Source organism: Oreochromis niloticus, linkage group LG3 (genome assembly GCF_001858045.2).
Source record: "Oreochromis niloticus isolate F11D_XX linkage group LG3, O_niloticus_UMD_NMBU, whole genome shotgun sequence".
In the NCBI taxonomy this organism is placed as follows: domain Eukaryota; kingdom Metazoa; phylum Chordata; class Actinopteri; order Cichliformes; family Cichlidae; genus Oreochromis; species Oreochromis niloticus.
The window spans coordinates 604,453-631,197 of NC_031967.2; the positions used below are offsets into that span (position 1 = coordinate 604,453).

The 26,745-nt window shown below is 43.9% G+C and overlaps 2 long non-coding RNA genes across 2 annotated transcripts; both read right to left on the minus strand.

Annotated features, from left to right (window-relative positions):
• Nucleotides 1–1,752: 1,752 nt before the first annotated feature.
• LOC112842748 (uncharacterized) lies at nt 1,753–2,081 on the minus strand. Its single transcript, XR_003214757.1, has 2 exons — nt 2,021–2,081; nt 1,753–1,892 (listed from the first exon to the last, which is right to left on the minus strand). It is a non-coding gene; the product is annotated as an uncharacterized LOC112842748 (long non-coding RNA).
• A 133-nt stretch (nt 2,082–2,214) lies between these two features.
• LOC109195245 (uncharacterized) lies at nt 2,215–7,046 on the minus strand. The gene is made up of 5 exons (XR_003214754.1): nt 6,362–7,046; nt 3,986–4,056; nt 3,781–3,910; nt 3,426–3,527; nt 2,215–2,442 (listed from the first exon to the last, which is right to left on the minus strand). It is a non-coding gene; the product is annotated as an uncharacterized LOC109195245 (long non-coding RNA).
• Nucleotides 7,047–26,745: the final 19,699 nt, after the last annotated feature.

Consider the following 26,745-nt stretch of genomic DNA (forward strand, 5'->3'; position numbering starts at 1 on the left):
TTGGAGAAATCCCAAAACTTTAGGATACAAATTCATACAAAGAAAGCCTGGTGAAATAAATTACTGACACAGTTGGATGTTAAAGTAAAGACATGAGTACAAATGTACTCACAGAGCTTTGTTGGAGGCTTTGACCACCGGCAGCAGCCTCAGCAGAGCCTCCTCTGAAGCAGAGTATTTCTGCAGGTCAAACTCATCCAGATCTTCTTCTGATGACAGTAAGATGAAGACCAGAGCTGACCACTGAGCAGGAGACAGTTTATCTGTGGAGAGACGTCCTGATCTCAGGGACTGTTGGATCTCCTCCAGTAGAGAACGATCATTCAGTTCATTCAGACAGTGGAACAGATTGATGCTTTTCTCTGCAGACAGATTCTCACTGAGCTTCTTCTTGATGTACTTGACTGTTTCCTGATTGGTCTGTGAGCTACTTCCTGTCTGTGTCAGCAGACCTCGTAGGAGAGTCTGATTGGTCTGCAGTGAAAGACCCAGGAGGAAGCGGAGGAACAAGTCCAGGTGTCCATTTGGACTCTGTAAGGCCTTGTTCACAGCACTCTGGTGGAGAGATGGTTTAAAAAACCAGTAGGTTCTTTGATCTTCTTCCATCAGATTGAGTCCAGAGTTGATGAAGGTCAGATGGACATGAAGAGCAGCCAGAAACTCCTGAACACTCAGATGGATGAAGCAGAACACCTTGTCCTGGTACAGTCCTCTCTCCTCTTTAAAGATCTGTGTGAACACTCCTGAGTACACTGAGGCTGCTCTGATATCGATGCCACACTCTGTCAGGTCTGATTCATAGAAGATCAGGTTTCCTTTCTGCAGCTGATCAAAAGCCAGTTTTCCCAGAGACTCCATCATCTTCCTGCTCTCTGGACTCCAGTGTGGATCTGTCTCAGCTCCTCCATCATACTTGACCTTCTTCACTTTGGCCTGAACCACCAGGAAGTGGATGTACATCTCAGTCAGGGTCTTGGGCAGCTGTCCTCCCTCTCTGGTTTCCAGCACATCCTCCAGAACTGTAGCAGTGATCCAGCAGAAGACTGGGATGTGGCACATGATGTGGAGGCTTCGAGCTTTCTTGATGTGGGAGATGATCCTGCTGGCCTGCTCCTCATCTCTGAATCTCTTCCTGAAGTACTCCTCCTTCTGTGGGTCAGTGAACCCTCTGACCTCTGTCACCATGTCGACACACCAAGGAGGGATCTGATTGGCTGCTGCAGGTCGTGTGGTTATCCAGAGGCGAGCAGAGGGAAGCAGTTTCCCCCTGATGAGGTTTATCAGCAGCTCATCCACTGAGGTGGACTTTCTAGGGTCAGTCAGGATTGTAGTTTTGTGGAAGTCCAGAGGAAGTCGACACTCATCCAGACCATCAAAGATGAACACAACCTGGAAGTCTTCAAAGCTGCAGATTCCTGCTTCTTTGGTTTCAGTAAAGAAGTGATGAACAAGTCCCACCAAGCTGAACTTTTCCTCTTTCAGCACATTCAGCTCTCTGAAAGTGAATGGAAATATGAACTGGATGTCCTGGTTGGCTTTGTCTTCAGCCCAGTCCAGGCTGTATTTCTGTGTTAAGACTGTTTTCCCAATGCCAGCCACTCCCTTTGTCAGCACTGTTCTGATTGGTTGGTCTCTTCCAGGTGAGGCTTTAAAGATGTCTTCTTGTCTGATGGTTGTTTCTGGTCTGTCTGGTTTCCTGGATGCTGTTTCAATCTGTCTGACCTCATGTTCATCATTGACCTCTGCAGTCCCTCCCTCTGTGATGTAGAGCTCTGTGTAGATCTGATTCAGAAGGGTTGGGCTTCCTGCTTTAGCGATGCCCTCAAACACACACTGGAACTTCTTCTTCAGAGCAGATTTAAGGTTACGTTGACAAACTGCAGCTTGAAGTTCTGAATGAGAAGAAAAATAAACACTCAATTCCAAAAAGAACTAATCTTTAAAACATGTTGCTCCATCTTCCATCTCTGGAAAATGTTCATTTATCCAGCAGCTTAAATCTTTAGATAAATCCTCTTACTGCTCTGCAGACGGTCAGCCAGCTCCTCCTGCTTCATTCTCCTCAGGAAGTCCACTGTGATCTTCACAAATGCCTCTCTGCTGCTGCTCCTCTGACTCTCTAAGCATTCTGGGTAATCTGGACTCAGAACCTTCTGGATCTTCTTCAGCTCGTTCTTCACAAAAGTGATGATGTTGTCCTCCAGCAGCTGGAACAGAATATTTATGAATGAGCCAATCAGACTGAAATCATGGAGCCAAACATCAGATCCATGTTGGACACACTGACACTGGTCTACAAAGAGCAGCATGGAGATGACTGTGGACAGAACAGATGTAACAGTAGTTGTTGTTCATGTACAGACCATAAATATGGAGTCCAGCTGTGTTTGATGCTGCTGGGCAGACTGACCACTGGGAACCTCTGAGCTCTGCTGGTCCACTCTGTGGAGGAACCATGAAGGATTAGATCAACACAGGATAAAGATCCAGGAGTTTCTGCTCAAATAACTTCATCTGAATCAAGTCTGTCAAGTTTTAAACTCTCAGATTGTGAACATATCAGTAATTTTCAGTCTGTTTTCATGGACGTCCTTTCAGTGGTGATGTCAGGGATGATTTTGAAGAAGCTCATTAAACTGAACCATCAGCAGATCACTGCTCCAACACCAGAACATGATCCGAGGTCTCTCCACCACCAGAACACCAGCTTTACTAACGTGGTAGATCAGTGTAGTACAGATCAATAACTGATGAGTCATTTGATCAAAATCACTGAGTGCTTCACATCTGACCCTCTGATGTTTCTGTGGACATTTTGCATATTTAATGAATGTCTGACAGTTTTACATTCATTCTATGAACACAGTGAAATGTTGTGTTATTGTCTCCATGTTTTTTCCAGCATCATAAATTATTAAGTTCAGAAAATTAGATTCTTTTTTCACAGCTGGAAAACAACAACATTTATTCTCTATTGAAATCTGCATCGTCCACTCCAAAGGTCACAATCTGAAGGTAACATCTGGTTTTGTTCCCTGTGATTAACTCTGAGCATCAGCATGGTGGGATTATCCACTACATCCACCCACTGTGGTTCAGTGTTGTCCTGATGGAGTAACAGCAGCCAGTATGATCCAGGCTTTAGCTGCTGGGTCTCTGTGTGACCTCTCAGACTGTTTCACAGATCAGACACAAAGAGAATCAGAGCAGCTCTTTAAAGACAAACATGAACCCACTCAGGTCACACGTTCCCCACAGATATGAGCATCACTGTCCTCAAACAGCAAATGACCAAGTCTAACATTTGGATCTTTTCTCTTTCATTGTTTTCTTTTTAATGAATCTTTGTAACAATCTGAGGATGTTTCAGGTCAGATTTATCCAGGAAACACAAACATGTAAAGGAGTCATCACAGCTCTCTGACCTCGTTGGTCCAGGTTCACCACTGAAGGCTGGAGGTCGACCTTTGGACCGGTCACTCCTCACAGACGGACAGCTGGACCCTGCAGACTGTGACCTCTGACCTCTGCAGACACAAACATGATTGAAGCAGCTGTGATCACACAGACTGCAGATAATGCAGCTGTTTCCTGTCAGTAACATCCTCTTAGATTAGAGTTCAGCTTTTTACAGGAAAACTGGACAAAACTGATTTTTGTTACAAACTCATTTTCATTTCCTCTCAGCTCACAAACAGTCAGAAAATCAACCAGAATCAACACTGATTATAATGTCAGTGCAGAATTATTTCTGTTACTCAGGGAGTTCAGCTCTCTGACCTCGTTGGTCCAGGTTCACCACTGAAGGCTGCATTTAGACCTTTGGACCCGTCACTCCTCACAGACGGACAGCTGGACCCTGCAGACTCTGCTCTGTCCTCCTCTTCCTCCATCATCATCTTCAGTCAGTCTGAGAGGTAAACCACAAACACTCAGTGAGCTCACATTAACAGGAGTAACTGAGTTACAGTCGCTGACCTCTGACCTTTCATGTAACCTAGAAACCAGGTCAATATGTCTGTAGGTTCAGTCATCCAGGTCATGTGATCTAAGGACCTTGGAGAGAAAAGAGACGTCTTTAAGTTTCTGGAAGACGTTTCATCCAAGAAGCTTCTTCAGCTCTAAAACCAAACGGTGGAGAGTCCCAGATATTTAAACCTGAGAGGGAAAGAGATGCTCAACATTGATCATGTGATGAGTCACATGATCAATAGTGGGTCAACAATATAACAACAATATAAACACTTATTTCAAGGATGAAACTGAGAGCCTTCCCACCAGGAGCACAAACACCTGGAGCACAGACACCTCCACCGCCTTGAGGCGACTTTTGTTGTGATTTGGCGCTATATAAATAAAATTGAATTGAATTGAATTGAATTGAACACCTGGAGCACAGATATGTGGAGCACAGACACCTGGAGCACAGACACCTGGAGCAAAGATATGTGGAGCACAGACACCTGGAGCACAGACACCTGGAGCACAGACACCTGGAGCAAAGATATGTGGAGCACAGACACCTGGAGCACAGACACCTGGAGCACAGACACGTGGAGCACAGACACGTGGAGCACAGACATCTGGAGCACAGACACCTGGAGCACAGACACGTGGAGCACAGACATGTGGAGCACAGACATGTGGAGCACAAACACCTGGAGCACAGACATCTGGAGCACAGACATCTGGAGCACAGACACCTGGAGCACAGACACCTGGAGCACAAACATCTGGAGCACAAACATCTGGAGCACAGACATCTGGAGCACAGACACCTGGAGCGCAAACACCTGGAGCACAAACACCTGGAGCACAGACACCTGGAGCACAGACACCTGGAGCACAAACATCTGGAGCACAGACATCTGGAGCACAGACACCTGGAGCACAGACACCTGGAGCACAAACACCTGGAGCACAGACATCTGGAGCACAGACATCTGGAGCACAGACACCTGGAGCACAGACACCTGGAGCACAAACACCTGGAGCACAGACATCTGGAGCACAAACATCTGGAGCACAGACATCTGGAGCACAAACACCTGGAGCACAAACATCTGGAGCACAGACACCTGGAGCACAGACACCTGGAGCACAGACATCTGGAGCACAAACACCTGGAGCACAGACACCAGGAGCACAAACATCTGGAGCAGCATGTTGATACTGTTGGTTGAGATCCTGAAGACTGAAGTCCAGGCAGCTCCAGCAATGATCCACTGATGTGTTTTTATTCCATGTATGAATGTTGTTATTGACAGAGATGAAGTTTGTGTGTCAGTGATGCAGTGACTGTTGTTGTTACCTGTACAGGCTGGTTAGACTCTATGAAACAGATCAGACAGATCTCTGCATGTTAGAAGAGACTATTAAAGGTCATGAATGAGACAAAGGCAGGGAGGCGTCCTTTACAGCTAAACAGCAGAGTGAGAGAACAGCCAGCACCTCTACATTTATCACATACAGCACATGTATGATCCTGACAGGGATGATAAGGATTTAGTGATTCCATCATTGATATTACTTATTGATTCTCAGTAACTCTGCTCTGACAGTCACCACCATCACTGAGCAGCATATCAAAGACATTTGTGCATATTAACTGCATGTTGTGGGTCAAATGTTTGTGCATGTTGGAGGCATTTCCTCTTTGTTGTGATCAGTGTTGGTCATTACTCAAAAAAGTCTTTCTTTCTCTGAGTGTTTATGAACACAAAGATGAAACAGCACAAAGACACTTCAAAGTGATTCTACTGTAGAAACATGAACAGGTAGAAACCTGCAGCCTGACTGCTCATCACTTTGTTACCTGTTCAGGTTCAGCAGCAGCAGCTCACTTTATCACGGTGCTGGTCTGGGGTCAGTGTTTACTCAGCTTTAACGTCACTCTGGGTTCTTGGCTAGCTTAGCGTTAGCTTAGCGGTAGCATGCTGTGTGGCTAGCTTAGCGTCAGAGCTCTGCAGGTGTCTCCTGTGTAAATATTAATCACAGTGACAGTAAAGGAGGTAAAGGGCTGTGACGTCATCACGTATGCTGCGTCCTCTGTGGGCTCTGAGTAAACTCACAAAGTACAAACTACAAGTACACAAACACGAACGTAGCTCAGAGTGAGGACACACTCGGCCTCGTTGGTCCAGCTGTGAGTCCGTTACCGTGAATTATGGAGCGGCAGATTTGTGCTGAACTAAGCTGCACACAGCTGATGTTAGCCAGGAAACATTACACACTGACTTTAATGGAGAGACCGGAAATACAAACACACACAGTTTGTTGTGTGAAGAAATCAAACATGAGCTGAACAAACAGTAAAGTTCCTAAAGACAAACTGTTAAAGGAGGAAACAAAGCAAACTTACAGTTTCTTCACACCAACAACAAGCTCCACTCCACACCTGGACACTAAACACGGACACACAGGTGAGCTGCTTCCTGGAAGGAGGCGGGACTCCACCTGAAGCTCAGCACAGGTGGGAGGGGCTCAGCTCTGTGTGTGCTGATGTGTTAACTTTAAAAATATGCCGTCTGACTGCTCAGACTGAGTCAGAGTAAAGTTCACATGCTGACGTGTGGAGACATGAAACCTTGTTGTAGCTGCAGGTGTGAACACACTGATCCCAGATCAGCTCTGCTGTATTTGTAACATGAACATTTCTGCTGCAAAGCTTCAAATGTTCAGCATGTTTCTCTGTTTCCAGTCTATAGATCCAGTCACACTTTCTACCTTCACCTGTGCAGTAAAGACTGAGAGCAGAGCTGAAACCAACCGTCCAATCAGGGAGCAGCATCAACACCTGAGCTTCATTCAGATTCTGTTATTGAAGATGTTGTTGGTACAAAGTTCATCTGCTGCTCACATGAATCCATGAAAGATTTATTTCACTGAATGTTTCTTCAAAGCTCATTTCAACCTGTTGAAGTCATGAATGAAAGTGCAGACTGAGAGTGGATCACATGATGTTTAAGGTGAGTCATGTGACATGTTCAGTATTGTCACACATGTCTAGATTGTCCCTGATATCATAACTGCTCAAACACTGATGATTATATTTGAAGAATTATTACTGATGGCAGCAAAGTTTGAATGGAGCTCTCTGTCTGTGCTGATTTGTCGCCCTCTGGAGGTCAAAGCACAAACTGCATGATGTCACTGTAACCACCACAGTGACAGGAAGTGTTTTTATGACTGAAACACTGAAATGATGCTAACGGCTGTCGTTAGGCTCACTGACAGCAGTGCTGATGTGTTCATGTCAAACACTGGCTCAGGTCAGACTCCTTCATCCTTCTCCAGCGTGAGGCCGCCCTCAGACCCACAGGAGCTCTGACCTTTGACCTCCTGACCCTAACCATTTTAGTCTTGTTGCATCTTTAAATGCAAATCCATCCAAACTGTAGCCGAGCAAAAGAAGCTGGAAGTTGTTCTATGAATGATGTTGTCGAAGGAGCTTGGAAAGAAAAGCGTCTGGACTTCTTTAAGTTGCTTGAAGAGGGACTTGGACGCCTTAACACCCACTCACATCCTGGGACATTTGATCACAGGAAATCACATGATAGCGTGGGGCTAGATCTCACAATGGGTTCACCCAAAACCTTGGCTGATTGAGACCCACACCCGTTTTCACACCTTGGCTCGTGTGATTAGGTGGAGGATCAACAGGGGCTCCATGTCCCTGAATTTAAACTGAATCTAAACACACCGTGCACAATGCCAAGTTAGATAAGGGTTAAAAGAACAAGATAAGAATAAATAAAAAGATAAAATAAGGATAAAAAATAACTTAAAAAAATAAAATAAAAAGATAAATAACTGCAAATAAGTACAAATAAGTAACTGAAGACACGTGTGGTCTGCAGATGTCGATGTACATGGATGTACAAAGGAGTTTAATGTGCAAATGAACTTAGTGTGCAAAGTGACCTGATGTGCAAACTGCAGTCTGAGGTCGGTCAGCTGTTCAGGAGTCTGATAGCAGTGGGAAGATGGAGTTGTTGAGTCTGGATGTTCTAGATTTCACACTTCTGAACCTTCGTCTCGAGGGCAGAGGTGTGTCTCTCCTCTGGACTCTGTGGTGGTAGCTGCTCTGCAGAGAGGGCAGCGGGGTCCTGATGATCTTCTCCACAGTTGTTATCACTCTCTGCAGGCGTTTGCGGCTTGCAGTAGTGCTGCCGTACCATGCAGTGATGCAGCTGGTCAGGCTGCTCTCCACAGTGCAGCTGTAGAACCTGCTGAGGATCTTGGCCAACATACCAAATTTCCTCAGCCTCCTCAGGAAATACAGCAGCTGCTGAGCCTTCTTGACCAGCTGTGTGGTGTTCAGTGTCCAGGTGAGGTCCTCACTGATGTGGACGCCCAGGTACTGCTGCTCACCCTCTGCACTTCTATAGGGTTCAACATGTGAGAGTTTGTGGATGTTCTTTGTCTGTGTGTCTGAATATAAGATGTGAGGCCACAGAGATGGTGTTTCACTGGGATGCTCTCTCCACAGTGCAATGTGTTTATTAAACCCACTTCACATCAAGCTCACTGGGTGTGTTGCAGACTATATAGTTAGTGTAGTTGTTGTTTTGTGTGTCAGTTCTACTACTAAGTGTCACAGTTGCTGCAAAAAAGCCACCAAGTAATAATAATTTACCTTCAAATTGTTCCTCCAACTCATTTAGTCGCATTCAAGCAGTTTGTTTCTTACAAAATCATCCAAGAAATGAACCTGACAGATAAACTGTAATATTTAACCAGACCAGATCTGTGTAATACATTTCTGTGTCATGTTCCTGTTCCACACAGGTGCAGACTGTGGAAATCTCTGTGCCATGTAGTGGTGAGGTTGCTACCCAGTGTGGTTATGGGGTTTAAATAGAGCGGCTATTGGACGAATTTCACCAGTGTCACCAATTTTCTACAGAAATATATTTCAGAAGGTGCTGTTGACATGAAAATCTCACCAGATGTGGCAACAACCCATCAAATCCACACATGCAAAGTAATCAAACCACACGTTTCCATAGATTATGTGTAACAAAGAGAAATAAGACGGGAAAAAGTCTTGAACACACTTGCTGCAGTTTGTTTAACACTTTGTACAAAAGCCTTTGTGTATGATGACATCATCAAGATGCCTCCTGTGTGGACAAATTAGTCGTACGCATGTATTCTGTGCGCTGTGGGCGTGGCTCTACACAGAGTGACAGATGGTCTCCGAGGTAACCACCATGAGATGCTCAAATGCTCTTAGCTTGCACATCACATGTGCTCAGATGTTTCTCCACATCAACAGGGCCCCGTCTATAAACTGTGAGGATTCAGGTCAATGGAAGAAGAAATGACATAAAAGTTTATATTAAATAAACTGAAAGTAACAAACCCAAAGCAACAAATGAGTTTTGCATCAATCATTGGTTTTTAATTTGAGATCTACGTAAGAATGCTAATCACAAACTGCTCATGAACTTCTACCATGGAGATCCTTCTGCTGCACACTGTGGTTCAGCTGCTGTGGAGGACAAGAGGAAACTGCAGCGGGTGGTGAGGGCAGCAGAGCGGCCCTGGGCCCGACACTAACCTCCCTCACAGACATTTATATACTGGCAATGTCGTCCTCAAGGACCCCCTGGACACTCACTCCACCCCTTCCCTCTGGTAGGTGCTACAGGTCCATCAGGTCGATGACAAACAGACTCAATAAAAGGTTTTACCCACATGAACTTACAATGCCCCACTGTGTGTGTGTGGAACAAAGATGTGAAGCAGCATAAGACTCACATGTGATGCTGTCCTACATGCATAGAACTAAGTGACAAAGTGACCATGAAATAAAGAAATGTCCCATCACAGATGTTTGCCTGACAGCTGTGTTCAGCTCACAGAATAAAGAGTTTGAGTCTCTCACTGACTCAAACTCCTGCAGTGACACTTGCAGCCTTGCAGATTAGTTGATCCTGATGCATCTCTGGAGCTGCTGCTGTCCCCCAGCAGACAACAACAACATAGATGCTCTCACTGGTCCACTTTACCCTCTAATCACATCTCTGACATCTGCAGGTTGCTCCAGTAGAGACTCTTGTGCAATGCCAGGTGTTTGTGTTTGTATTTGTCTGTAGGTACACATTAGATATGACCATAGACACACACAGGAGCACAGATGGTTTCCATCTCCACCTGCTTCCCTCTTTCTTCACACAACTGTGAGGATGATGAAGAGGTTTCAGGACGAGGTGGTCAGCAAGCACAGGATGAAGCAGGGCCATGAAACTCTCTCTGCAGCAGATGTTTAATAAGACTCAGCTTTAGGGATCTTTTTCCACCTGGCAGCAAAGTAACAGCTTCACTCATGTGAACAGTCACAATGTTAAATGTTTCTATATTTTCATATATTTTTATACGTCATCTGTTGATGCTGCAGAATAAAGTCTGTTAACAGAGTCCAGGATGTGTAGAGCAGGTCCAGCTCTCCCTTTACTGTGTCCACCTTCATCAGCCCTGTGAAGTGACACAGAGTGCATGTGTGTCTGTCAGCTGTTGTTTATTGTGAAGAAGACAGATGGAACAAATGAACACACACTTTTAGAGAAACCTGAAAAAGAAACACGTGCTTGGGCTCCTTCTGTGCTCGTCTTTATTAATGCTGATCTTTCTTTCCTTTTGTTCTTTGGCACAAGCTTCAGTCTTTTCTCCAGGGCTCCTTCACACTTAGAAACACACCTACATTCATTTATACACAAACATCATGAAACAAAGGGGCGGCTTTGTAAAAGAGGACACAAGATCCTCTCTGAACAGCACATTAATATCAAACACAGGACTAAACAGGACTAAGTCTGTGGTGTTTTCATTATTACTTGCTAAGTATTTTTCCAGTGGTTTGAAATGTGACTCGAGTCTGATTCTTCTACTGTGTGTGAACTCTGAGCAGCTGCATTAAACACCTGCTTTTCAAACGAGCCTCAATTCTGTGACTCTGTGAATTTAAACGTTTGTCACCTGCATAAATAACAATACTTGATCTAGTGAGGACTGCAGTGCTGCTATGATCCCAGCTTATAGATGGAGGCTAGCATAAGAGGCTCACAGCTAAAGCAGCACACCTGGGTCTCCCAGCCTATTAAAAGCAGCCCTTTGCTTCACCTGCTTCACTAAACATTATTATTCTTATTTAAGCAGAGTGGTGTGATTGATGTAGGCATTGCTGTGTGACAGGATGACTTTTCTTGCACACCCACTGTTGTGGATGGGCGTAGCTTTGGGTCACGTGGTGTCGGTAACAGTAATAGTGATCGCTATATCACCTGCTCACGTCCCGAGGGGATTTTTGTGGGTGATGGGAGAAGTCGACGTTTGCTGACCGCTCAAGCTTAGAATGTTGATTTTGATCACTGTTTTTCTGGATTTTAAGGATTTGATTACAAATAAAGAAGTTTTTAATCTGGAACTTTGACTTACGTTTTGAACAGCGGGCGCGTCAACATTATTCCCCTATTCAGCTGCTCGGCGACTCAAAGGCTTGACAGGCGCCAATACCCACCAAATGAGGGCGCACATGCTTCCACGCCCACTGGTGACTGCACACATCCTTTCAAGGAAGCATTTCATTCATCCCTAACAAATGGAACAAAACACTGTGCAGCGTGTTCAGGTTTGAACGTGGCCCTGGCCTCTCTCTGCATCCACCTGCATCGGCCTTCTTGTGTGTTGTACCTTGTCAATGGAAAATTGTACTTAGTAGTCAGTATAAGCTTTTAATGATATAAGTCTGCATATGATAGAATACTGTATGTTGACCTTTTGATGACTTAGACTGCTGTCCACTACAAGACTGTGTTATAAATTCTTTCTTATAGCTGAACAAGCTGTTATTATTTCACTCCTGCCAGGAAGAGGAGAGCTGGACACTCTTATCTGACGCTCCCTAACAAGAAGAGGGGCCACATCCTCCTGTATCCCACAACACACACATACACCTCAACCACTCTTATCTTCACTCCCTAACATTCCTCTGCCTATGAATAGGCGTATTCACTGTTGTATGGGCACCAGTGACTATAAATGCACGAATAAAGAAGTACACTGTGTGATTCTCACTTGAGACTTCACCCATGTACATGTGTTTAAGTATTTTGTCTCACTGTGTTTCTGTTTACCTTGGCAGATTTCTGTTTGGGATTTTTCCCTTAACATTTCTTGGTCCTTCGAGCCGGATGGGACGGCCTATTTAAAGTAGCTCCCACAAGAGGCGCCCCACCAGATCCCGTCGGTGCGAGAAGCCCACGTTGAAGTCTGCCGGCAGCTCACGCACTAGGTGTGTGATAAAGACCAGGAATGTGAATTCGGGTCTTGGCCAACGTTTTACAAGCGGTCCGCACCGTCGGGGGCTGATCGGGTGCATCTGAAGAAACCACCACTTAAGGTAAGACAGATAACTTTGAGACAAAGAGGTTTGCGTGAAATCGAAAACGAAACCTAAACGAAAAAGTAGCTTGTCCGGATTGAGAGCTCCCCGAAAGGGTTAAAGAACGCGCGTAATTGTCTGTCTTTATTGTTCATTTTGTTGATGGAATAAGTTGATTTTCACGGCACAATAAGGAGGCTGAACTATTCCACTAATTTGTTTACTGTTGGTCGCTGAAGTACTGGTGAACTGAGAGGAAGGTCGTGTTTTATCACATAAAGTCGACACCGCTTTTGAGAATAGCTCAAAAGTAGAAGGGCATGTCAGCCACCTCTCTCTGTTCTCGTGCCAGTGAAAGCGCCGCAGGTGTGTGTGTGTATTACTAAGCGCTAAATACATAAACATATAAAACAAATACGAAAATGGGAAATAAAACAACAAAACTCACTGCTGACGAGCAGTGGCTAGAGAAAAAAATGTCCAGGCGCCGGACAAATTAGTGCATATAGATGGAGAAATCCTAAGAAAACAAAATGCCCGACATGGGAGGGGAAATGTAGCCCCTCCGCATTAACACAACTAGAAGAGGCCTTAAAAACAGAAAGAAATTCTGAAAAAGACCCAAAGAAGAAATTAAAACGTGAAGAAGAATATAAACTTTTCCAAGCATGGGAAACTGAAGCTGAAAGGAGAACTGAAAATAAGAAAAAGAAAGAGGAAAATAAAAAACTATTTAAACGCACTTTCATTAAAGGATTACTACCACCCATTAGGTCTCATGTAGAAAAGAATTGGGTAACGCAAGATACGGGCACAGCAGATGAGGCGTTTCAATATGCTAACCATGCACAGACAGTGGTGAAACGGAAAGAGAAGGTCTCAGTTTTTGCCCTCGATGCTGACACTGTTCTCACAGCTTTTAGTGGAGGCTACAGGGGAGGTTTCAGAGGCCAAAAGAGAGGGAGAGGAATGCATAGGGGAAGAGCAAGAGGTAGAGACAGACCTAGACACACACCAAACAGTAATTATAGCACTACATCCTGGAAGTGTGGAAAAAAGGGACATTTTGCACGCGATTGTAAGACACAGAGAACGCCCGACACAGAATGATTAGCTGCAACCACTGTGGCTGTCAGACAGATGGAAGAGAGAGACAGAAAAAACAAAATAAAATGAACAAAAGGCTAAATTGAATTAGAACTTAACTGTAATGTATTCAAGTTGATGATAGCAAGGATAACAACCTGTAAACTGGTATTAACAATGAAACATAGTTGGGATGAAGACCATGCCCAGAATGAATAGAATGAAAGAAAATACATAACTCACACAAACACATATTAAATGAAATAGAGAGATGCATAAGGTATATTAAGGTTGTGTCATTGTTCAGCCAAGGAAAGTGTGTGAAAAGGTAAATGTCTCCAGCTTGGGAGGGGGTGAGACTGCAGATCACCCCCATCCCTCGATGGATGCAAAATAAAATATAAATAAAATATTGTAATATACTATTGCTGTTATATAAAAAGATAATAACATTAATAATAACATAATATTAATATGAAGAGGCACCTCAGTCAGCTATGATGTGAGGTGGATAATTGTTAGAAGTAATCTGCATCAAGCTTAAGGTTGCTCAAATTCAGTATAACGACATATGAGATGAAGAAAACAAAGAAAATATGTAAACTACTTAAGTGCATAGAGGCACTTGACCTGCTCGAAAACCTGTCATCCTAGATAAGACATTGTTGAGATATAGAGCACACCTATACTAACAACTAAAAACCCTGTATACAACAGCTAAAGCTACACAATTGAGAAGCTGAATTAAATACATGGTCACTGCTAAGCTGATGAGCAGGTTACACATTTTTTAGAGCAGGAGCTACATAAGAACACATCAGAGGGAGGGAAACAGCTATTAAAGCTCAAACATGAAGCTGTCTGTGGACTCAGTTTTTTCCTCACGCTTCTGATTTGTCTTTGGCAGTAGCCTTTTTGCATCCTGACTTATGTGTGTAAAGCGTTTAAGCCATCAGTAACTTGTTTTTGTTTTGTTTTGTTTTTGTTTTGTTGGGTTGAAAAATGAATAAATTTGTGATTATACTTGTGGATCACAGTGGCACATAATGATTAGGCATATGATTTACTAATGCAGATGTAATAACTTTATTCTAAAATTCAAGGAGAACGAACAAGAACAACATCTTCAGTTATGTATTGTTGTTGTTCTCCGTGTAGTGTGCTGAGTTTTGTTTTTGTTTCTTTTGTTTGTTGAAATGTTGCTTGAGTGATGAGTACTGTAACTTCTGTTCAGAGCCAGCTGAGAGCTGGGTTGTCTGTTTTGTTTTAGGTGACAAGGCAGAAAAGTTAAAACTTAGTTTCTTGTTTTGAAAAAGAAAAAAGGGAAAAAAGGGAGGTTTTGTGTTTCTCAGCAAAGAACAACTACAATTTCATTTTCTGTTTTTGAGAAAGGAGAATTTGTAATAATAATAATAATAATAAAACAAAGAGTGATGTTTTGTTTAAGTGTTGAAGCAGGCTAATACTGCAACATACCGTCTAGTGCATGATCTGCGAGCAATAAATGAAATCATCTTATTTATCTTTAAATAAACTCCAATTATGGAGACCTGAAGTCACATGCTTAGGGCACACCCTCAGGTGAAGGCAGAAAGCTACTAAACAAAGAAAAGAAGCCATACAGAATGCGCCACAGCCACAAAACTAAGCATTCATATTCTTTCTGACTCTTAGTGAGCCTGAGTTATGACCTTGGCTCCCTGTTTTTCTGCTTCCACCAAAGGTGGGGGTGACGCTCCCGTGGCATGTGCTCTGTTCTCTTTACTATCACAAAGAAAAAAAAAGAGAGAGAGGCCCCTACTCTCTGAATACAATATTCTTTTCATAACTCGGCAGTATGAAATGTCATGAAACAGTGTAACTCACTCACAGTAAATCAGCAGTATAGGATAATACAAACCTATCTAATAAATCTAATGATTTTCACATTCTTTTAACTCAGAAGTATGATGTGGCCTACAGCAGTATCATGATTCACTCATTTTGATTACAGGTATAATGTAATATATAACAGCATAATAATCTCACAACTGCTACAAGCACATTTGCCTTTCTTAACACACGCGAGAGAAAGGCAACTGTTGAGAAAATGCTCTTTTGGGTGAGACAGTCCCAGAGGCCCTGCATGCAAGCTACTAACACACATACATGCAATGAAGAACAGCTTACACTACAGCACACACTATACATGCGCCTATATCTCTCATTAGTGTTAAAACAGGGAAAACTTAATAGTTTTGTTATCAAATGCTGAAGTTTACCCACTACTAACAAATAAACTCTCTGGGTTGCAGGACAACAACTTCAAAAAGAACGACACTGGTATGACCAACCAGTGATGAAACAACAAATTTAGTGGTTAAAGAGTCAAATTGTGAGATGTTTTCTGCTGATTGAATCATACAAGTGATTACTGAAGGAAGGAAAATTCCTTTTTTGTGCTTTTAAACGTGATCTTACGAATTTTAACATGTACCTGTGTTGTCCTGTCAACTTGGTGGGTTATGAGTTGATTATATGGTGAGAAAAAAAAAAAAAAAGGGGGAGAGAAGGCTGACACAGGGCCTGGCCCGGTGTTTCTCCCCTCTCTGAATAACACAGCCAATACAACATCATTTTCCTGTTCGTCTGTTTTGTTTTGTTTTTGTTTTTTCTCTTTATGTTTAATTACAGGCTGCTTTGCCGGTCCTGAAAGCCGAAGCTGACCTGGACTCCTGCTCTCCCCTCTACCATCTCTGACCCTGACCCTGACCAAATGCTGCAGCAGCTGGACCCATAACAACAATCTAAAAATGTCAACAGTGCTACAGGAAAGCGATCTCATGCAGCAGAGACGGAGAGCGTTAAATCCAAGGCCCGTTTCACTACACGGGGGAGATTTCCAGACAGCTTCAGCTGACAGAGCTGTGACGAGACGCCCATTAAGCCCGAATGAAAAGTAAGGCCGAGCAAAAGAATGCTGACCTTGATAACTCTGCATTAACACTGTGCAGGACAGTGACGGACCAACACGGATGATCGGGCAGCAGAAGAAAGGGCGTGCCAGAGACAGGAGGAGCAACTGAGGTCAAAAGGCACCTCAGAATGGACAAAACACAGAAGAAGAAAGGACTGCCCCAATTGGGGCCAAAACCAGGACAGACTGAACTTTGAGCAGCAGCAGCAATGGTCGCAACCGGACTGAAAAGGAGGAGGGCAGGACCCCAGGGCACGCTTCAGGCCGTGGTTTACCCAAAACACCAGAACAGGAAAGTGATAAACACACCAACATACACATCTGCACATACATTCCAGATAATGTACACTCCTCCAACATGACTGATGCTCTGAACACACTGAGACAACTCAGGGCTGCACAACAACAAGACTATGTCACAAACACTGAAGATTGGCTTACATGGTTGTTAAGCGGCTCATGGAAGTCCCTTTTGATTAAAGGATTAGGTTTTGTAGGAGTTTTACTGGTATTGCTTTGCTGTTTTACCACGTGTATTCTTCCCTGCATACAGTCCATGATAAACAAGGTGGTCGCAGTCCGTGTACAGGCATATTTGACTCTGTCCATGGACGAAGACAAGATGACCCTCCTAAAGATGACTTATCTATGATGTTGTAATTGATCTGGGAATGACATGCTGATTAAAAATGTCGAGCCAAGAAATCATGCATAGATAACAAACAGACTGTTTAACTATTAGAGAAGTCAACCAACAGGAGGGAGATGTGAAAAGATTTTTATTAAATGTAAAAAGATTTTTATTAAATGCATTGCTGTTTGTGACTCATATTGCTTGCCAGAAGCTCGTCCTTGGACGGGCAGCTGGGCAGGAGAGCACGCCCGTGTCTGTTTAACATGTTTTGATAAAAAGAGGAACGGCATGTTCCGGTAGGATAACCATTCTTTTCTGTGTGACTCCCTTTTTTGTATTTTCACTTTTATTTTGTGTTTTTGTAACATGTATCCTGCCATGTCTAAAACTCATGATTAACCGTATAATTGTTTCCACTGTTGCTGCATACATAGCCGTGACAAATGATGATGATGACCCCGACCTGTTGGAACATGAAGACTTTGTGTGATTAATGATGGTGTGATAGAAACTGTACAACAAGATGTTACATACTGATATCTCACTTCAAAGTTATACTGACAACAGGAGGGAATGTCAATGGAAAATTGTACTTAGTAGTCAGTATAAGCTTTTAATGATATAAGTCTGCATATGATAGAATACTGTATGTTGACCTTTTGATGACTTAGACTGTTGTCCACTACAGGACTGTTTTATAAATTCTTTCTCACAGCGATAATAGCTGAACAAGCAGGAAGAGGAGAGCTGGACACTCTTATCTGACGCTCCCTAACAAGAAGAGGGGCCACATCCTCCTGTATCCCACAACACACACACACATACACCTCAATCACTCTTATCTTCACTCCCTAACATTCCTCTGCCTATGAATAGGCGTATTCACTGTTGTATGGGCACCAGTGACTATAAATGCACGAATAAAGAAGTACACTGTGTGATTCTCACTTGAGACTTCACCCATGTACATGTGTTTAAGTATTTTGTCTCACTGTGTTTCTGTTTACAATTGGCAGATTTCTGTTTGGGATGTTTCCCTTAACATACCTCCAACAACCCAACAGCACATCCACTCCCTGCTGAACTGCTTGGTTTGAATAAATTCTACTTTCTTTGTAGGTACATTTCATCTGTGAACTCCTGAACTCCTTTACAGCAAAGGCTGCAACTCATTGGTGGTTATGTCACCGTGAGAAGACTTTATTATTTTGCAGAATTTTTTAGGATCATTCAGATGTTTAGTAGTTTTTGAAGGACAGGATTGTGATTTGGCCTTTTTAATGAAGGAGGCTGAACGATTTCCGAGCTGCCACAAATCAGCCAATCTGCTCCAGATTTAGTTTCTCTGGCCTGAGCAGCATCCCTGTTTTTAAGGAGACTGCATAGCTGAGGAGAAAACCAAGGATTGTTTCTGCATTTCACTCTAAATCTGAGCATGGGGGCATGCTTATTTATCATTTTGATAAAAGTGTCATAAAAATAATTCCATGCCAGCTCACCATTGGTGATCAGATTCTGTTCCAGTTATAGTCCCATAAATCATGAAGCTTGCTGACAGAAAAGCTTCAAATCTCCTTTGAAAGCTGTTTGTGGTCTTGATTGTGGGAGCTTCAGTTGTCTGACTCCAGCTGCCACACAGTGGTCACTGACATCATTTGCAAAAACCCCAGTGTGACAATATTTATCAGTGAAACAGAAATCAGGAAGTGACGACTTTTCTTTGAACATTTGCTAAGGCTGAGCTGTGCTTTATACCACAGTTGGGAAAAGAGGAAAGAGAGCATATTATCCTTAATGTGTTAGGAAAAAAGAAATCTGATACCAAACTGATATAACCACAATAGTCACATATCAAGTAACCAGAGTACAGCTGTGCAGGACTTTTATTGTGAAAAGTAGGAAGAGGAAACAGTTTTCATGAGCAAGCTTTTCTGACATGTGTATTGAGTGGTTGAGAGGAGGCGGCAGACAGCAGGACAGTCAAAAACTCCCGACCACACTGGTACTGGGAATCCCACAGTGCTCGTCCTTTAATAAACACTCCTCACCAACAAGGCTGAACGGCTGCTGTCTCATCATACATGAAGCCAGCAGCGTTCATACAACAGAGGGCAGGGCGCATGCTTGTGACATCACTAAACATGAAGTTGTCTTAAAGAGACACCACACTATTGCGACTGTTACACATGGAAACTTATAAGCATAACTTCTCTCCAACAAACGTGGAATAACAGGAAGATCCTTTACAAACACAAGTCATTTCTTCTTCTTTATATGGAGGAATTAACTGGAAACAAACTTGGCTGCATGGAGGACAATTTAAAGGAGTTTCTTATAAAATACTACAGAACTTTAAAATTTAGAGACAAAGCCAAGAAGACACTGCAGAGGTTTCAGCCTGATGTGAACTGTTCTGCTTCTTTCTGTGAGTTATGCACTGAAACTATTTATCATCTATTTGATCAGAATATAAACACCAGAATCAGAGTTGTTTCTAACAGCAGTTTCATTATTGATCCAACAGCACAGATTTATCACTGATCTGTTAAACCTGATCACTTAACCCTTTCACACACAGTGGTCACTACAGTTACAGCTATTCAAAGTATTTGTGTCAGTGTTGATGGTATACTGGCACATAAACCACTACACTGGACACTGATGTGTCCCTCCATACTCAGTCAAAACCTGTTGTCCACCTAACTGGACATGTAAAAAAAAACTCTTTGAAAAGTACACGTTTAAATGAAGTTCAAAAATCTTTTTTCATGCCTAAAGATGAATAAAAACACTTAAGAAAAAAATCCTGATTGAGGTTGTCATAATTCATACGTGAAAGGGTCAAAACTAGAAAATAGACGGGACAGACATGAGTGAGGGAGAGGAAGGGGAGAAAGAAAGATGAAGGAAAAGAAAAACAGAAGGGGAGAGGGACAGTGAGAGAGGAAACTTAAAAAGAGAAAGAAGAGAAAAAACATCTCCTGGATCACCTGTTGAGAGAAAAAGAAGAGAAAACAAGCAAAAAACAGAGCAACATACTAAACACAACACCATCAGGTTAATCTAGCTAAGTGTAAACAGCAGTAAATACTAAATATTGAATGTTGTTGTGTAGCAAGCAGGACCGACAGCGCACAATGTGCTTGGAAATAGCAGCCAATAGAGGTGTAGTTTATGTCTACGAACAGTGAACACCTGTGTGCACACCTGTGTGGATCAGCGCGCTTGTATTCAAAAGGTTTCCCCATGTAATGCTCTGCTAGAGGGTGTAGAGCGCCATAGCCCCGCCCCCCAGGGCATGAAGCAGGCATGGAGGAGATCCAGCCTCCATGCCTGCTTCTGTCTGTCCCGTCTGTAACAACTGACAATAAAATAAATAATAACAACAAAGGTCGATCAAATGGACCAATGATGATCTATTTGGCAAAGTAAATCCATTGGGTCTCCTTGTTGGTCTTCAGACAACAAATCTGACGGCTAAAGAACCAAATGGGACAGACAACAAACAAACAAAAACAAAAAACTAGAAAATAAACGATCACGTTTGGAGTTGAAAACAGTGACAACAGATACAAAATCACATAGTTCATAATAAAAATGACTGCTGTGAATCTTCTAAATCCAGTGGATGATGTTCAGGTTGTGTTTGTGCTGATTACAGAACCATGTGATGTGATGACTGCAGTGAAGAAGAGCAGCATATACTGTCACACAGCCCCGATAGCAACATGACTCTGGACCAGATCTGTAGACCAGGTCTGGACTGGAGTCCACCTGTGCAGTGGAACAGATCAGGATCTGTTTGTTGTTGTCACCTCTGAAGAGCTTTGACGTTCAGTTTTACACAGTTAAAATCATTATTTGCTCCTAATAAAGATCCAGTGTTTCTGGTCTAAATGTGTCATATAAATGCATAAACCACAGGATTTACCACTAAGAGCTCCTGTCTGGCCAGAATGCTGTTAGCCCCCTGTGTGGATGTTATAGCGTGGACAGGGTGAAGGCCACATCAGTGACAGATAGAAGAAAGCAGAGGAATAGAAGAAAGAAAAGGGACAGAAAAGAAGGGTGGTGGGGGAAAAGTCGAGGGTGAAGCAGATGTACACAATGGGTCTCCACCTGCTGCCACAGATGGAGCTCCCACAGCCAGGGGAAGGAGTACTAGCGGTCCAGTGCAGTGGCCAGCCAATCGCTGCAGAGGCCGGCCACTTCAGAGAAAGCCAAAGACGGGACCCTGGACCCCAAGAACCACCCGACACCTGGGGGAACCCCGACCGCGCAACTAAGAGGAACAAGCCATCCCCGGAAAACAACCCTCATAGGAGCAGGCCAGCAAGTCTCGCACCAGTTGTGACATCACATCCTGTGTCGTGCGACACAGTCGTTGTGGTGCGTTGGTCAGTATCAATGTTTGTAACTTGATCCATTGTGCCGTGGTCGTTGCAATCATGCTCATTTTCCACCATTTTAATGACGATCCTGCACCGAAGCTCAGAGACACACGAATACACAGAGTGAGATGTTGAAGCAGTTTGAAAACTTGAATTTGTAGAAAGACCTTTGCAAAAAACACCCTCAACAAAGTCGTGGCTTCCAGTTTTGCTTCTCCTTATCAGCTCGTGTGACGTGATCCTGTCTGAATGGTCTAATGTAGGAGGAGAGTGCAGCGCCTTCTCCCGCCTTAACCACAGTTAGAAACGACTGCATCTGTGTGCTGACGAGTTAAATGACCATTGTGGGGGTATGATGGTGCCAGGAGTGGTTCCAGGGGTGGCACCACAGGGGCACTGGTCCCAGCTGAAATTTGATTGGCCCCCTGAAGTGCCCCTGTCCTGTCACTCATCTGTCCTTTGCGGGAGTGCTCATCAGATTCAAATCCAAGTCCCAACACTAGTGGTGCTAATGAGAAAAATGGGAATTTCCAGTGTGAAATCTTACAGAAGAAGATTTGAACATCCTGCAATGAAAGCTTTTCAACAACTGGTTAGAGTCTACATTTTGAGAAGTTTGTTGGTATGTCATAAATCTGTATTTACCCACAGCTGTCATGTAGCTGAAGTCTGACAAACATTAAATGAGCCCCAGTGCTCCCAGTATCGGTGCAGAGATCCCGTTTAATCGACTGTAACACGAGCTTTGTAATATAAGTCCCGGCGTGTGTGGTACCTAAAAAAAACTGAATCTCAGCTAAAAGCTCCTTTAAACCATTTCTGCAACCACCAAATACAGCAAGAACAACAAACCGTTAGGAGCCGTTACGTCATTTCACAACAAACACAACGCAGCCTCGTTAGTGCAAAACTGCAGCTAGCAAAACATTGTTTAAAAGCTGAGATCTGACAGATTCCAAAACTGCGAGTTTCATCACGCTCCGACCAAAATTCATCGAACCAGCTGAAACAGCAGACCACAAATATGCACAGCGTTCAATAAAATATAAGGTAAAATTCGCTCCTTCCAACGTGTGAACATCCAGTCGGGACTCCAGAACTTTCCCCTCCTCACTCGATCTCCCACAATGCCTCAGAGCCGTTTCCCGTCAAAAATCACAAATTTTGCCTGGCTACAGACATGTGATTGGACCAGGGTGAGTGTTGTAAATTTATGGTTACGTGTATTTTTTGCTCTGCAACTTCTGATTGGTGGACATGACGTAAAAACGGTGATGTTAACTTGATTCTCGTGGCTAAAATTATTTTAAAAAGAGGGTCAATCATGCAAATCTGCCAATAGAAGCCAAAGTTACAGCCCCTCAGAGTTTAAAGAGAAAAGGCACGTTTCCAACACTCGGTTATGCAAAGGGAAACAGGCCCACAGTGCCTGAGTGGGTAATTCTTCAAATAATATTCAAAAGCAAACATTTTTAAGCATGTAAATAAAATTAAATCATTTCTGCTCTTTAATACCTAAGAAATTAAAACTGGCAGATGGTACCAAAATGTGAAACGCCTGGCTATCTGTGCATTTAGTGCTGTAAGGTTTCACTGTTTACCTTCAGAAGCATAAATCTTTGCACAGATAATGTTCATATGTGGATTCCTGGTTTTCTGGAGCTGATTGTGACCCAAAGCATATTTGTAAAGTGGTTCCAGGCAATAAAATCTAAAAATAAATACATCTACTTCCTTTTTCTGTGTTCCAGCCTCAGTGACTCTGACACAGTGCTGTAATATTTACACCTCTGATGAAAACAGAGTTTGTAGTCGCAGAGAAATACTCGACTCATTTTGGGCATTTACGAGCAGGAACCTCAGAAAGCCCCTCGGTGCTTCACTGGTTAAGAAGCAAAGCAAACATTAGTTAACAGTAATGTTAATTAAGGCCCAAAGTTTAGGAAAGAACGTCAGCACTTCACTAATGAATGTAATGCTGATTCATGTACTTGTTTTGTAATGTGCATGTTGTGCGTTGCTATTTCCCATATTCTTTGGCACTGATAGATGAAAAGTCTCAGGCAGGACCTGAGCCTGCCAGCTGCTGACAGTGAGCAGGGAGAGAAGAAGAAGCTGGTCAAGAGCACCTTCAGTCCTCCTTCATCAGGTCAGAAATCATTTGGGTGTCTGTGTGAAATGTCTGAATTTAAAAAATCTTTTTTGTAGACATATTTATTAAATGTTTAACAATTATATAGAAGAAAGACGATGTAAAGAACAAAACATTTGGCCCATAAACACGGTCAGGAGTCACAGTCGAGTGTGAGCTGCATGTATACAAAGAAATAAGAAGGAAACAGCAGTTAGAAGGAGCGTTGTACGTGCTGTTGGAGTAATACTTGGCCCCTCTATGAATACTGTGGCCTCTTGATGGCCCCACACTCAGAAACATAGATCCACCACTTTCTTTTCTACTGCACTGAGGTCTAGCAGGACAAGCACAGAGATGAGTCCACTGTCACCACCACTTGTCTTTTCCCAACCATTAGTCCTGTTATTGCGCCTCTCCTTATGACTTCTCATTAACACCAAAGATGGCGGCGCACATAGTTGCAGCAGCTCAGTGTTCCACCGATCTATGCTATGTTTGGATAATTTTGTACGCCTTATGTTTGTTTTTGTGTTCTACCAGTCAAGCGAATAACATCTACAGCCGACATGATCTCCTCAAGATTGGAGTAAGTTACCGCGAGAGCGTGACCAGCAAATTTGTCCGCTCACACAAGATACCGGTGGAAATAGCGAGGAGTCCGGGCTCCCCATGGATTGTTATCCCTTCGGGGTTGAGGCTAGCAGGCTACACCACACAGCAACAGGACCGAACAGTGGACTCCGGTAAGCGCAAAGGAGGGGGGCTCTGTATGTATGTGAACAACAGCTGGTGTACCAACACAGTGATAACAGACCGTCACTGTTCACCGGACATTGAATATCTGACTGTCAAATGCAGGCCCGTCTACCTACCTAGGGAGTTCACCGTTGTCATAATAACAGCTGTTTACATACCACCTGATGCTAATGCTAACTCGGCGATCGCACTCCTGCACACAAACATCAATAATAAACAGAGCATTTACCCTGACGCTGTACATATCGTAGCAGGAGACTTTAATCATGCAGACTTAAAAACAGCAATCCCAAAATTCCACCAGCACGTCAAGTGTGCCACTAGGGGTGACAAGATTCTGGAAAAAGTTTATTCCAACATCAAAATGGGCTACAGGGCCAGACCTTTGCCACATCTGGGTCAGTCTGACCACTTGTCACTGTTCCTAATCCCTGCATTTGCCCCCCTCAAGAAAACTGCTCCTACCATCACAAAGACTGTTACCATATGGCCAGAGGGCGCCTCTCAGCAGCTGCAGGACTGTTTTGACAGGACTAACTGGGATATCTTTGAACATCAGGACTTGGAAATGTTCACAGACTGTGTTATAAAACACTGCATAGACACTGTTACAGCAGTCAAATGTATCCAGGCTTATCCCAACCAAAAGCCCTGGATGACCCGGGAGGTCAGGCAGCTGCTGAAGCAGAGGAACACCACGTTCAGGACTGGCAACAGGGATCAGTACACCACAGCCCGATCCAACCTGAAGAGATGCATCAGAGAGGCGAAGGGGGACTATAGGAGGAGGATTGAGGACCATCTGAAGAGTAACACCAGCCGGCAGGTGTGGCAAGGCATCCAGCACCTAACCAACTATAAGATCAATCTCGGAGCTGCGGACGGTGACCTGGAGCTGGCAGAGGAGCTGAATATCTTCTTCGCCCGCTTTGAGACCATGGTACCGGAGGTATTGGAGCCACAGCAGCAACACGCCACCCACAGCAACACCACCCTCACCCTGGAAGAGCACGAGGGGAGGCGCATGCTGCAGGCTGTTAACCCGAGGAAGGCGGCTGGTCCTGATGGTGTGCCAGGTTGAATATTGAGGGATTGTGCAGAACAGCTGGCTGGGATCTACACCAGGATCTTCAACAAATCCCTCACACAAGCAACTGTCCCACTCTGCCTGAAGTCCTCCACCATAGTCCCCTTGCCTAAGAAGCCCCACATCACCAACCTGAATGACTACAGACCGGTGGCACTCACCCCAGTGGTAATGAAAAGCTTTGAGAAGCTGGTCCGCAGCCACATCACAGCAGCCCTCCTGCAGCCTGGATCCACACCAGTTTGCCTACAGAGCAAACTGGTCCACAGAAGACGCTGTAGCCACAGCACTCCATGCTGCAGTAACACACCTGGAAGAGCATGGGAGCTATGTGCGGATGCTCTTCATGGATTACTGCTCAGCTTTTAACACCATCCTTCCACACAAACTGGTGGCCAAGCTACAAGACCTGGGGCTTCCATATAGCACCTGCACGTGGATCTATAGCTTCCTCTCGGGCCGTAGACAGAGAGTCAGAGTTGGCCATCACACATCCTCAGCCCTGAGTCTCAGCACTGGCTCACCCCAGGGCTGTGTGCTCAGTCCACTCTCTATACACACACGACTGCACTCCTCGCCACCACAGCAACATCTTTGTGAAATTTACAGACGACACCACTGTGGTGGGGCTCATTTCCAAGGGTGGCGAGTCTATGTACAGAGACGAGGTGGAGCAGCTGACGTCATGGTGTAAGGCCAATAACCTCCTCCTCAACACTTCAAAAACCAAAGAACTCATAATAGACTTCAGAAGGAAGAAGGCAGAGATCCAACCACTATTCATTAATGGGGACTGTGTAGAAAGGATGGCAAGCTTCCGCTTCCTGGGAGTCAACATAGAGGAGAACCTTTCCTGGAGTGTGAACACCTCCGAGCTGCTGAAAAAGGCCCAACAGAGACTTCCTGAGAATTCTCAGGAGGAATAACATCACACAGAGACTGCTGGTGTCCTTCTACAGAGCCACCATTGAGAGTGTTCTGACCTACTGCATTTGCATTTGGTACACTAGCTGCACAGGAGCCCAGAGGAAAGCACTCCAAGGGATCATTAACACCGCCCAAAAGATCACTGGCTGCCCTCTCACCACACTGGAAGATCTACACAACATCCACTGTCTTAAAAAGGCCCAAAACATCATAAAAGACACCTCACATCCTGGCCACTCCCTGTTTGAACTGCTGCCCTCAGGCAGACGGTTCAGGGCAATCAGTGTAAGGACTAATAGACTCAAACACAGCCTTTATCCAGCTGCAATAACACATCTGAATACTGCAAAAAAATGTCCATCACGCCACTCTTGTGTTAATCTATG